This window comes from Salvelinus sp. IW2-2015, linkage group LG23 (assembly GCF_002910315.2).
Source record: "Salvelinus sp. IW2-2015 linkage group LG23, ASM291031v2, whole genome shotgun sequence".
In the NCBI taxonomy this organism is placed as follows: Eukaryota; Metazoa; Chordata; class Actinopteri; order Salmoniformes; family Salmonidae; genus Salvelinus; species Salvelinus sp. IW2-2015.
This window is the reverse complement of record NC_036863.1, coordinates 4,590,130-4,603,082: the sequence shown is the minus strand read 5'-3', so window position 1 is coordinate 4,603,082 and position 12,953 is coordinate 4,590,130.

Below are 12,953 nucleotides of genomic sequence, written 5' to 3'. Positions count from 1 at the left end.
TCATTATAAGTGGCTAGAGTGAGTCAGTATGTTGGCAGCAGCCATCAATGTTAGTGATGGCTGTTTAACAGTCTGATGGCCTTGAGATAGCAGCTGTTTTTCAGTCTCTCGGTCCCCGCTTTGATGCACCTGTACTGACCTCGCTTCTGGATGGTAGCGGGGTGAACAGGCAGTTCATATAACATCCGGTTGTTGTCCTTGATGATTTTTGGCCTTCCTGTGACATCGGGTCATGTAATAAATGTATCACTAGCCACTTTAAACAATGCCACTTTATATAATGTTTACATACCCTACATTACTCATCTCATATGTATATACTGTACTCTATACCATCTACTGCATCTTGCCTATGTCGTTCAGCCATCGCTCATTCATATATTTTTTTGTACATATTCTTATTCATTCCTTTACACTTGTGTGTATAAGGTAGTTGTTGTGAAATTGTTAGGTTAGATTACTTGTTAGATATTACTGCATGGTCAGAACTAGAAGCACAAGCATTTCGCTACACTCGCATTAACATCTGCTAACCATGTGTATGGATTTTTTTATCCTCTTGCTCTTTTGCAACCCAGTATCTCTACTTGAACATCATCATCTGCACATCTATCACTCCAGTGTTAATGCTAAATTGTAATTATTTTGCCTCTATGGCCTTACCTCCCTACTCTTCTACATTTACACACACTGTACATAGATTGTTCTATTGGGTTATAGACTGTACGTTTGTTTATGTGTAACTCTGTGTTGTTGTTTTTGTCGCACTGCTTTGCTTTATCTTGGCCAGGTTGCGGTTGTAATTGAGAACTTGTTCTCAACTGGCCTACCAGGTTAAATAAAGGTGAAATAAAAACGAAAAACCAGCCTATTCTGAATTTGTGATAAAACTTTTGACATTTGGCAATGAATGTAGCTCGTGTATCCCATTAGTTAGATATGTTTTGTGTGCGCTTTCAGCAGGCATGTGTGAACAGTGCGGTCGGAAGTTCGGAACACAATTGAGTTAATGAGATATGGAGGGGAAAGGGAATTTAGGGAGAAGAACTGTGTGATGCTTGGCTTGGTTTCTTCTTTTGTTGTGCCCTGCAAATGCACATGTACCAATGGAACACTAGGGTCAAATCAAATCAACATTGACTTCAAGAAAACAGTTTACTTACCTGTTTAGTCAGCCACAAAGCACATTCCCACCAAATAGTTTTACAGTATTTGAATACAAAATGTGCTCTCCAGTTGAAGATCAAGCTTTGACATCGTTTGAGTACTCCATTACTCATGGTTATATTGATATGAATGCCTACGTGTGTACATCTGTTGGACACAACAACAGGTATTGCCAAGTGTTTGTGTTTCTTCTCATTGGGCAAAATCAATAGAATTTGTCTCTATATAGACTTGATCAAAGTGAGGTTTTGTAAGGCATGCGTACTGGCGGTAGAGAAGTCAGGCGCAGAAGAGCAAAGACTGTGTTACAACGGCGCAGTTTAATGATAAAAATCACCGTGAACAAAGACCATATAAACAATGGGACAAAAACCCCAGGCATAACGTGCACAAGCACTTACAATAAACAATACCGGACAAGGACATGTGAGGAACAGAGGGTTAAATACACAACATGTAATTGATGTAATTGAAATCAGGTGTGTGGGAAGACAAGACAAGACAAATGGAAAATGAAAAGTGGATCGGCGATTGCTAGAAGACCGGTGACACGTCGACCGCCGAACGTCGCCCGAACAAGGAGAGGGACCGACTTCGGAGGAAGTCGTGACAGTACACCCCCACACCCCCCCCCCCCCCCCCCCTTGGCGCGCAGCTCCAGCAACGCGTCGACACCGGCCTCGGGGACGACCCAGAGGGCGAGGCGCAGGGCGATCCGTTGGAACTCAGGACGAAGACGGTGGAACTCCTGCAGCATTAAAGGGTCCAACAAGTCCTCAACCGGAACCCAGCACCTTTCCTCCGGACCGTACCCCTCCCACTCCACGAGATACTGAAGGCCCCTCGCCCGACGCCTCAAATCCGGTATTGAGCGAATGGAGTACGCCGGGGCCCCCTCGATGTTCAGGAACCTCCCGCACCTCAGACTCCTGGAGCGGGCCAGCCACCACCGGCCTGAGGAGAGACACATGGAACGAGGTAATACGGTAATCGGGGGGAAGCTGTAACCTATAACAAACCTTGTTCACTCTCCTCAGGACTTTAAATCCCCCACAAACCGCGGACCCAGCTTCCGGCAGGACAGGTGGAGGGGCAGGTTTCGGGTCGAGAGCCAGACCCGGTCCCCCGGTGCGAACACCGGGGCCTCACTGCGGTGGCGGTCTGCGTTCTCCTTTTGGCTCTGCACGGCCCGCTGAAGGTGAACACGGACAGCTTCCCATGTCTCCTCCGCGCTCCTGAACCAGTCGTCCACTCTGATGCCAAGGTGCCAGAACCGGCTGGTACCCCAGTACACACTGGAAGGGAAAGAGGTTAGTGGAGGAGTGGCGAAGCGAGTTCTGTGCCATCTCGGCCCAGAACCAAAATCAAGCTACATACACTATGGACAGCAGTGATGTGTATTCATGTATGCCAAGGGATGCCAGGCTTCCCCAAAAAAAAATCCTAAAGAAAAAAACAGAATATAATTTATCTTTCGTTTCTGTGTTTCAACATTTTCCTTCAATGCGCAAGAGGCTGAATGTATCTCACAGGAGAAAGCATCCGAGCGAGTGAAACAGCGCCCCTCTGTCTCTCAACGTGTAGGCCATCTATCTGATGCTGTCTGGTCCAAACGAGTATGACATTGTTGCCGCCCGTATCATTGAAAACAAGGAAAGCGGACGAGCATCTGGCGTCCCTTGACAAAAAAAACGAACAAGTTAGCCAATCAGCGTTGAGCTAAACTGAGCTAAACTGTGAATGGTCCAGGCTCAACAAACAAAAAAAGTGTCAAGGGAAGCCAGCTTGGCTTTGGCATCACTCCTATCAAATCCCATTTAGAGTATGTCATTGACATAAAAACTTGATTGAATTGTTGTGTTCTTGTCCTCCGGTGGCTAGCTAGCCAGCTAGCAAAAATTGTCCCTTTCCTAAATTAGCCATGGATGGAGATAGGGATTTGGACTTGTGCTTTTACTTCATTCTCCGTACTGGCCAATGATTATAACAGCGATTCTGATCCAACCATTAATTCATACATTGTTGTACCCCTGGATTGAGAGGATGAAAGTTCAAAATGTAGCTAGATGTAGCAGACTAATGTTAACTAGCTAATGTTGCCCATGAATGAAATTTAGGCTACCGAGCAAGCATTTTAGCCAGGTAGCCTAGGACAACAAAAAATGTACTGTATGACAGAGTGATAGACTGTTTCATCAACATCAAAGAGAGGAGTATGGCATTGGCATTTCTCTACAAGTAGGGTGAGTCAACATGTTTTCTACTTGCACGAATGCGCACGCACACACAGAAATCAGGCTTCCTCAGTGATTTTACCCACGCACTGCTACTGATGGACAGTACCAAAACAAATGACCTAATGATTCTGTCTCTTCACAGCAAAATCTGCAGAGCTGGGATGGTTGTATCCCCCATATATATAACATTCAAGAATTTGCAAGAATTTGCAAGAGTTGCAAGAATTTTGTATAATAATTTAAAATGGAAAAACTCAGTTTTGAATCCAGCATTGTTTTGTGCATCAGTTCATAAACCATGTGCCATGGAATCGGTACATTGAAAATCTCTTCCCAACTATTTTGCAATCTACATGGCACAGCTGTCAATTTTTTGGTCCTCAAATTAAACTGGTGTACCTTTTTATTTATTACAATTTTCTTTAACCAATTTTGGTCTTTAATGCAGGGCTGACAGACAAGTTCCTTACTTTCTCCCCCTTCCTGCATCTGATGGTCTGTTTCAGCAGAGGGAGAGAGTTGCCTTTCCTCCAGTGAGACTGACCAGAGAGATGAGACACCGTCTTCCACCTGATGGCGAAACATGAGTCGCATCGCATTATTTCTGCCTTATGCACAAATTGATGTTGTTCCTATGACCAGAGAAAGTGAAAAATTTCTCGATATTAAAATAGCCACCACGATCTGCTAATAATGATAAAAACTCAGGGCTATCGTTACACTTGGCTACTCATTCATTGCAGCTGCAGCGCGGGTGGAAGTAGGGAGAAGCAAGTTTTATGTTTTGTAATAGTGTTGAATAAAAATAGTGTTGACAGTTTCTGAGTAAAAACGTAAAACATGAACTCACTCATAAAAACAGCAGCTGTTTGTTGTATTCTTTGACAGTCTCTCTCTGGTCATGGTTTTAAAAGTGGTTTAAAAGTTGAAATCTCATGTAGGCTAGTATCAAACTTTGCTGTGGAGTCATGGAAGCTGTAGGTACAGTGATTTGAACTATCCGATTGGCCAGCGCAGTAGGCGCACTTGATTTAGCCACAGCTCTACTGGTCCACCTGGAAGGCAGTTTGTCCCTTCAGACAAATGAAATGGTTCAAAATGGGAACACTTTGTCTATCCAGCAACAGGGCTTCCGAATAAAGTGCACTTACCACCAACAGCCCAAGACAAAAAATAGGTGCGCAAGGCTTTATCATTGGCCTTTCAACAGAAATGTTTGGTGATCGACTAGGAATGCCTTGAAGATTGACCAGTCAATTGCGATCGACCGGTTGGTGACCACCGCTGTATATAATGACAAGATGTTCGTGTCTCCGCCCTAACAATGGGAGTCGTTGTCCCAAAGGCGGGAAGGTAGGCATTCTGCTTATGGCTATGCTTATCGCTGTATTCTCGCATGGACAGATTTTGATGGGAGTGGACCCTCTCGCTTTTCCTCTTCCTCTCTGGCTTATTATAGACTGGTCACACCACAGACAGGGAGAACAAGTACAATACTTACTTTTACTGAAAAGTGTTATATTGAAGGATATTGTGTCTCAAACTTCCGATACCAAACTACAGATGGTCATTAGATGATATTGTTACAGTGGCTTTGTGTAAACATCTCCCATTTCGAGCCCCTGGCACATCAGGAGCTGAGTGATGAAATGATCATAAGGTATTATAGCCGGGCATAAACCCACACAGACTTTGCATTAGCAGCCCTCTGTATTTTCACAAGACATTTAAAAAATATATATATTACACTTGCTGCTGTTTTTACAGTATGCATCTGATTCCAATGAAAATGCATTTTGAGAACATTCATAACGTATTATATGTAGGGAATGTATGCATTATATGTAGGGAATGTATGCATTATATGTAGGGAATGTATGCATGTTACAGAACTCATGTCAACTGCCAGCATGACGTTGAGAAAAATGCTTTAGGTTTGATCAAGGGTCTCGTCTCCTGGGAGACGGCGGAGAGAGGGGGGTGTAGTGGGGGTGGAAATGCATTTAATTAAGCACTGTGTGTCTGAATGGGCTGTATATTTGGCATTCATAGATGGCAGGGTTATTTATATACAAAAGTAGTGTTAATCCACCTTCGGTTTTCAAACGGTGCTATCAAGATTTGAAGCATGAGAACTTCCCATGCTTGCCCACCATCTAATTACCCTACTCACTGCAACACACAGACATGTCTCATCTCCAGACTCACTTTAATGGTGTCAAGGTTTCTCACAGGAGGTTTTTGTTATTTTTTTGCCTTTTAAAAATATCCCCATCTCCGTAGTTAGATTTTTCACAACATGTTCAAAGTGAGACATGAGACGACACTGCCCCCTGGAGGAGGGGTTGAAGACCCGGGGGGTGGGTGGGGGGGTGGGGGGGGGGTATGAGGACTTGGTTATATAATGGAGTTGGTTATATAAGGGAGCAGGAGGAATCATAGCAGAATGCATATGATGATGAGACCAGATGCAGTAATGTCATGCATAATGTTTTGATGCTGCGTGAAACTCCCTGGAAATAAAAAACTAACGTTAAATGTGATTAGAAAGCATGGCCTCAGAAACATTAAAAGGCACTCTGTAAATATGCATACCATATTAAAAGGCACTCTGTAAGATATGCATACCATATTAAAAGGAACTCTGTAAGATATGCGTACCATATTAAAAGGCACTCTGTAAGATATGCGTACCATATTAAAAGGCACTCTGTAAGATATGCGTACCATATTAAAAGGCACTCTGTAAGATATGCGTACCATATAAAAGGCACTCTGTAAGATATGCGTACCATATTAAAAGGCACTCTGTAAGATATGCGTACCATATTAAAAGGCACTCTGTAAGATATGCGTACCATATTAAAAGGCACTCTGTAAGATATGCGTACCATATTAAAAGGGGGTACCAACATAATTGTAAACAATGCCATTTTAACATACCATATAGCACTATTCTGATGAAGTTATTTATAAATCAAGGGGTATCGTTAATTCATTGAAAAATTAGAGCCATGTGTACTGACTGGGACTTTAAACCCTCACAGAAGAGCTTGAAACTGAACAAGTTTCTAAAATACTGAACTTTGTGCTACTGCACATGAGTAACTGTATCCCTATGTAAGATATTGGACTACACTCTATTCTGTACATAGGCAGTCACCTTTCATTGATATTCAGTATGGATATAGAGTTGCATCCTGAGATATACTGTATATTTTTATTTAACTAGGCAAGTCAGTTAAGAAAAAATTCTTATTTTCAATGATGGCCTAGGAACAGTGGGAACAGCATTTAATGGCCCACCACCTTCCTGAAGCAATACCCTGCTCTACCAAGCATACTCTGCTCTACCAAGCATACCCTGCTCTACCAAGCATACCAAGCATACCCTGCTCTACCAAGCATACCAAGCATACCCTGCTCTACCAAGCATACTCTACCAAGCATACCCTACATACCCTGCTCTACCCTGCATACCCTGCTCTACCAAGCATACCCTGCTTCTACCAAGCATACCCTGCTCTACCAAGCATACCCTGCTCTACCAAGCATACACTGCTCTACCAAGCATACCCTGCTCTACCAAAGCATACCAAGCATACCTTGCTCTACCAAGCATACCCTGCTCTACCAAGCATACAAGCATACCCTGCTCTACCAAGCATACCTTGCTCTACCAAGCATATTTGCAAGAATTTGCAAGAGTTGCAAGAATTTTGTATAATAATTTAAAATGGAAAAACTCAGTTTTGAATCCAGCATTGTTTTTGTGCGTCATACCAAGCATACCCTGCTCTACCAAGCATACCAAGCATACCTTGCCTACCAAGCATACCAATCATACTTGCTCTACCAAGCATACCAAGCATTCCCTGCTCTAACAAAGCATACCAAGCATACCTTGCTCTACCAAGCATACCCTGCTCTACCAAGCATACCAAGCATGCAAAGCATACCCTGCCTTCTACCAAGCATACCTTGCTCTACCAAGCATACCAAGCATACCTTCTGTACCAAGCATACCAAGCATACCCTGCTCTACCAAGCATACAAGCATACCTTGCTCTACCAAGCATACCAATCATACCCTGCTCTACCAAGCATGCCAAGCATACCCTGCTTTACCAAGCATACCCTGCTCTACCAAGCATACCCTGCTGTACCAAGCATACCCCCCTGCTTACCAAGCATATGCCATTAACATAACCTCCACTGAAACCTGCTAAAAACCATTAGATCTTCACTACAGTTTAGGCAGGGAGAGAAGAGGAGAGATGGAGGGAAAGGGAGAGGAGGGATGGAGGGAAAGGGAGAGGAGAGGAGAGATGGAGGGAAAGGAGAGGAGAGGAGGGATGAGGAAAGGAGAGAAGAGGAGAGATGAGGGAAAGGAGAGAAGAGGAGGGATGGAGGAAAGGGAGAGGAGGATGGAGGGAAAGGAGAGGAGAGGAGAGATGGAGGAAAAGGGAGAGGAGAGGAGGGATGGGAGGGAAAGGGAGAGAAGAGGAGAGGATGGAGGGAAAGGAGAGAAGAGGAGGGGATGGAGGGAAAGGGAGAGAAGGAGAGAGGATGGAAGGGAAAGGGAGAGGAAGAGAGAGATGGAGGAGAAGGAGAGGTGAGGGGATGGAAGGGAAAGGGAGAGGAAGAGAGATGGAGGGAAAGGGAGAGGTGGGATGGAGGGAAAGGGAGAGGAGGGATGGAGGGAAAGGAGAGGAGAGAGTGGAGGGAAAGGGAGAGGTGGGATGGAGGGAAAGGGAGAGGAGGGATGGAGGGAAAGGGAGAGGAGAGGAGGGATGGAGGGAAAGGGAGAGGAGGGACGGAGGGAAAGGGAGAGGAGAGGAGAGGAGGGAGAATTTGACACTTTATGGAAAGTGATACTTGCTGAATGCATTTCACTGATTGTTTTATTGTTGCCATGGAGTGCTTTTAGTCCAAGAAAACACTCTGGTACTTTATGAGCCTGGAAACATTGACAGTTGAAAAAGTATAGCTTGATGATCACGGTCGTGATTTGATTAATGCGGAATAATGGCTTTTATACTGAAAGTTATTAGGAACAGATCGAATGTTATGGTTTGCTCATCATCAACAACATGATGGGAAGGAAGACATTGAAAATTCCATCTCAATTTAAGTTTCTGCCGATCATGCACAGTAGCATGGATGGCCGTTGAATGCCATGTACAACTTGCATGCTTCTCGCTGAAACGTGTTGATCAGTAGACTATCTGATTATCTTCCTATACCTGATCTTCTGTATGTAAAGTCAACCTCATCATTTAATATCATACGTCTACTACGACTGCTTTGTATTGAATGCCCTTACGAAAAAATATTGTAGTTAGTGTGCAGTAAAATTGCAGTTCAACTGCAGTACACTGCGTCCAAAATACCACATTTGACTGCAGTTACTGCACTTTTACTGCAGTTTCAAAACTGAAATATTTTTTTGTAAGGGCTGAGTAAGCAGGCCAACCAGAGATTCACCATTTGCCTCTGCAGGTGCAGCCAGGGCCAGTTTACCACACAACATAACCCCTCGTGCTGCTAGGTGACCTAAACTGGTACATGCTTAACACCCCAGCCATCCTACAATCTAAGCTTGATGCCCTCAATCTCACACAAAATCAATGAACCTACCAGGTACCACCCCAAAGCCGTAAACGCGGGCACCCTCATAGATATCATCCTAACCAACTTGCACTCTAAATACACCTCTGCTGTTTTCAACCAAGATCTCAGCGACACTGCCTCATTGCCTGCATCCGTAATGGGTCCGCGATCAAACGACCTCCACTCATCACTGTCAAACGCTCCCTGAAACACTTCAGCGAGCAGGTCTTTCTAATCGACCTGGCCCGTGTATCCTGGAATGATATTGACCTCATCCCGTCAGTAGAGGATGCCTGGTTATTTAAAAAAATGCCTTAAATAAGCATGCCCCATTCAAGAAATGTAGAACCAGGAACAGATATAGCCCTTGGTTCTCTCCAGACCTGACTGCCCTTAACCAACACAAAAACATCTTGTGGCGTTCTGCATTAGCATCAAATAGCCCCCGTGATATGCAACTTTTCAGGGAAGTTTGAAACCAATATACACAGGCAGTTAGAAAAGCCAAGGCTAGCTTTTTCAAGCAGAAATTTGCTTCCTGCAACACAAACTCAAAAAAGTTCTGGTACACTGTAAAGTCCATGGAGAATAAGAGCACCTCCTCCCAGCTGCCCACTGCACTGAGGATAGGAAACTCTGTCACCACCGATAAATCCACTATAATTGAGAATTTCAATAAGCATTTTTCTACGGCTTGCCATGCTTTCCACCTGGCTACCCCTAACCCGGTCAACAGCACTGCACCCCCGACAGCAACTCGCCCAAGCCTTCCCCATTTCTCCTTCTCCCAAATCCAGTCAGTTGATGTTCTGAAAGAGCTGCAAAATCTGGACCCCCACAAATCAGACGGGCTAGACAATCTGGACCCTTTCTTTCTAAAATGATCTGCCGAAATTGTTGCAACCCCTATTACTAGCCTGTTCAACATCTCTTTCGTGTCGTCTGAGATTCCCAAAGATTGGAAAGCAGCCGCGGTCATCCCCCTCTTCAAAGGGGGAGACACTCTTGACCCAAACTGCTACAGACCTATATCTATCCTACCCTGCCTTTCTAAGGTCTTCGAAAGCAAAGTCAACAAACAGATTACCTACCATTTCGAATCCCACCGCACCTTCTCTGCTATGCAATCTGGTTTCAGAGCTGYTCATGGGTGCACCTCAGCCACACTCAAGGTCCTAAACGATATCTTAACCGCCATCGATAAGAAACAATACTGTGCAGTCGTATTCATTGACCTGTCCAAGGCTTTCGACTCTGTCAATCACCACATCCTCATCGGCAGACTCGATAGCCTTGGTTTCTCAAATGATTGCCTCGCCTGGTTCACCAACTACTTCTCTGATAGAGTTCAGTGTGTCAAATCGGAGGGCCTGTTGTCCGGGCCTCTGGCAGTCTCTATGGGGGTGCCACAGGGTTCAATTCTTGGGCCGACTCTCTTCTCTGTATACATCAATGATGTCGCTCTTGCTGCTGGTGAGTCTCTGATCCACCTCTATGCAGACGACACCATTCTGTATACTTCTGGCCCTTCGTTGGACCACTGTGTTAACAACCCTCCAGCACGAGCTTCAAAATGCCCATACAACTCTCCTTCCGTGGCCCTCCACTGCCTGCCTAAAATACAATTAAAACTAAATACATGCTCTTGCAACTGCATCGCTTGCCTGCCTCCTGGCCCCCGTCTCCAGCATCCACTACTTGTGGACGGTTCTGACTTAGAATATGTGGACCACTAACAAATACTAGGGTGTCTCTGGTTAGACTGTAAACTCTCCTTCCAGACTCACATCAAACATCTCCAATCCAAAGTTAAATCTAGAATTGGCTTCCTATTTTGCAACAAAGCCTCCTTCACTCATGCTGCCAAACATACCCTTGTAAAACTGACCATCCTTCCGATCCTCGACTTCGGTGATGTCATTTACAAAATAGCCTCCAATACCCTACTCAATAAATTGGATGCAGTCTATCACAGTGCCATCCGTTTTGTCACCAAAGCCCCATATACTACACAAAACTGCGACCTGTACGCTCTCGTTGGCTGGCCCTCGCTTCATACTCGTCGCCAACCCACTGGCTCCAGGTCATCTACAAGACCCTGCTAGGTAAAGTCACCCCTTATCTCAGCTCGCCAGTCACCATAGCAGCACCCACCTGTAGCACGCGCTCCAGCAGGTATATCTCTCTGGTCACCTCCAAAGCCAATTCCTAATTTGGTCGCCTCTCCTTCCAGTCCTCTGGAAGGAGAGGACTACAAAAACTACAAAAATTTCTGAAACTGGAAACACTTATCTCCCTCACTAGCTTTAAGCACCAGCTGTCAGAGCAGCTCACAGATTACTGCACCTGTACATAGCCTATATATAATTTAGCCCAAACAACTACCTCTTCCCCTACTATATTTATTTATTTATTTTGATCCTTTGCACCCCATTATTTCTATTTCACTTCGCACATTCTTCCACTGCAAATCTACCATTCCAGTGTTTTACTTGCTATATTGTATTTACTTCGCCACCATGGCCTTTTTTTGCCTTTACCTCCCTTATCTCACCTCATTTGCTCACATTGTATATAGACTTATTTTTCTACTGTATTATTGACTGTATGTTTGTTTTACTCCATGTGTAACTCTGTGTTGTTGTATGTGTCGAACTGCTTTGCTTTATCTTGGCCAGGACGCAATTGTAAATGAGAACTTATTCTCAACTTGCCTACCTGGTTAAATAAAGGTTAAAAAAAAAAATATTAAATTAAATAAAGTAGCAGGTGTTGTATTGCTTGCATTTAAAGTGTGAGAAGGTGAACAGTAACCCTAATTAGCATCTCTTACTAGACAACATATAGTTCAAGGCAATCTGTTCTCTTTCTTAAGTGTTTGACTGGGGGGGATTAGCATGTGACCCACCACCACGGGGTCAGCACTATACTGGCTAATTAGAGCAACTCTAAAACAACTTCAGCATGGTACCCATCCTAACCTACTGGAACAAGACAATTATTCTGAGCAGAGTGAACCCCTGTCTCTACAGTAAGCAAGTGGAAAGTCTGGGGCAAGATGTATCAATGATGTCAAAGGCAAAACTACTTAAAGGCCCCTGCTGATCGGCAAGGAATCGGCACATAACTTGGTACGTGCCATCTTGGGTTTAGGGTATGTCATGAAAAGTGATTTTATTTGAGAACAAAGTTAATATGTAAACAAGATACAAATTATGAAGCAGCATTTGTGGCTGGGCTTGGCGCAGGCACCGTAAACATGTCAGACAGTGTGCCAGTACAGACTCATGCCTGCTAGAGAGTAACTAGAGGAGAGAGCCAAGCCTCTGGTCACTTTAGTCCTTGTGGGACAGGGCCAAAATTATGTAACAAATAATAGCTTAAGGGACAGACAGCTCATGGACAGAGGGGGAGAAAGTCTCCGCTCCCCCCTGTGACCTTAATTCATCTCCCTTGGCCTCCTCATATTTCTCTCTATATCAGAGAACTGACTGGGAAGGAAGATATCATGTTAGACTCTCTGTACTGTGGCTCAACTAATTTGTGGTCTGTGCTCAGGTGGGGGAACAGAATAATGTGACTTCAGTAGAAATGAAAGGCTTAATTAAGGTGTTTTTGAGTGGAGCAGCTGAAGAGGGACAGAGAGACTGGTAGGTATTTGTATTTATTATGGATCCCCATTAGCTGCTGCCAAAACAACAGCTACTCTTTCTGCGGTCCAGCAAAATTAAGGCAGTTAATAGGTGGAGATGGAGGAGAGGGACAGAGACTGGTAGCTAGAGAGGGAGGAGAGGGACAGAGACTGGTAGGTAGAGAGGGAGGAGAGGGACAGAGACTGGTAGGTAGAGAGGGAGGAGAGGGACAGAGACTGGTAGCTAGAGAAGGAGGAGAGGGACAGAGACTGGAAAAAAACACAGAGGGTGTGTTAGTAGAACC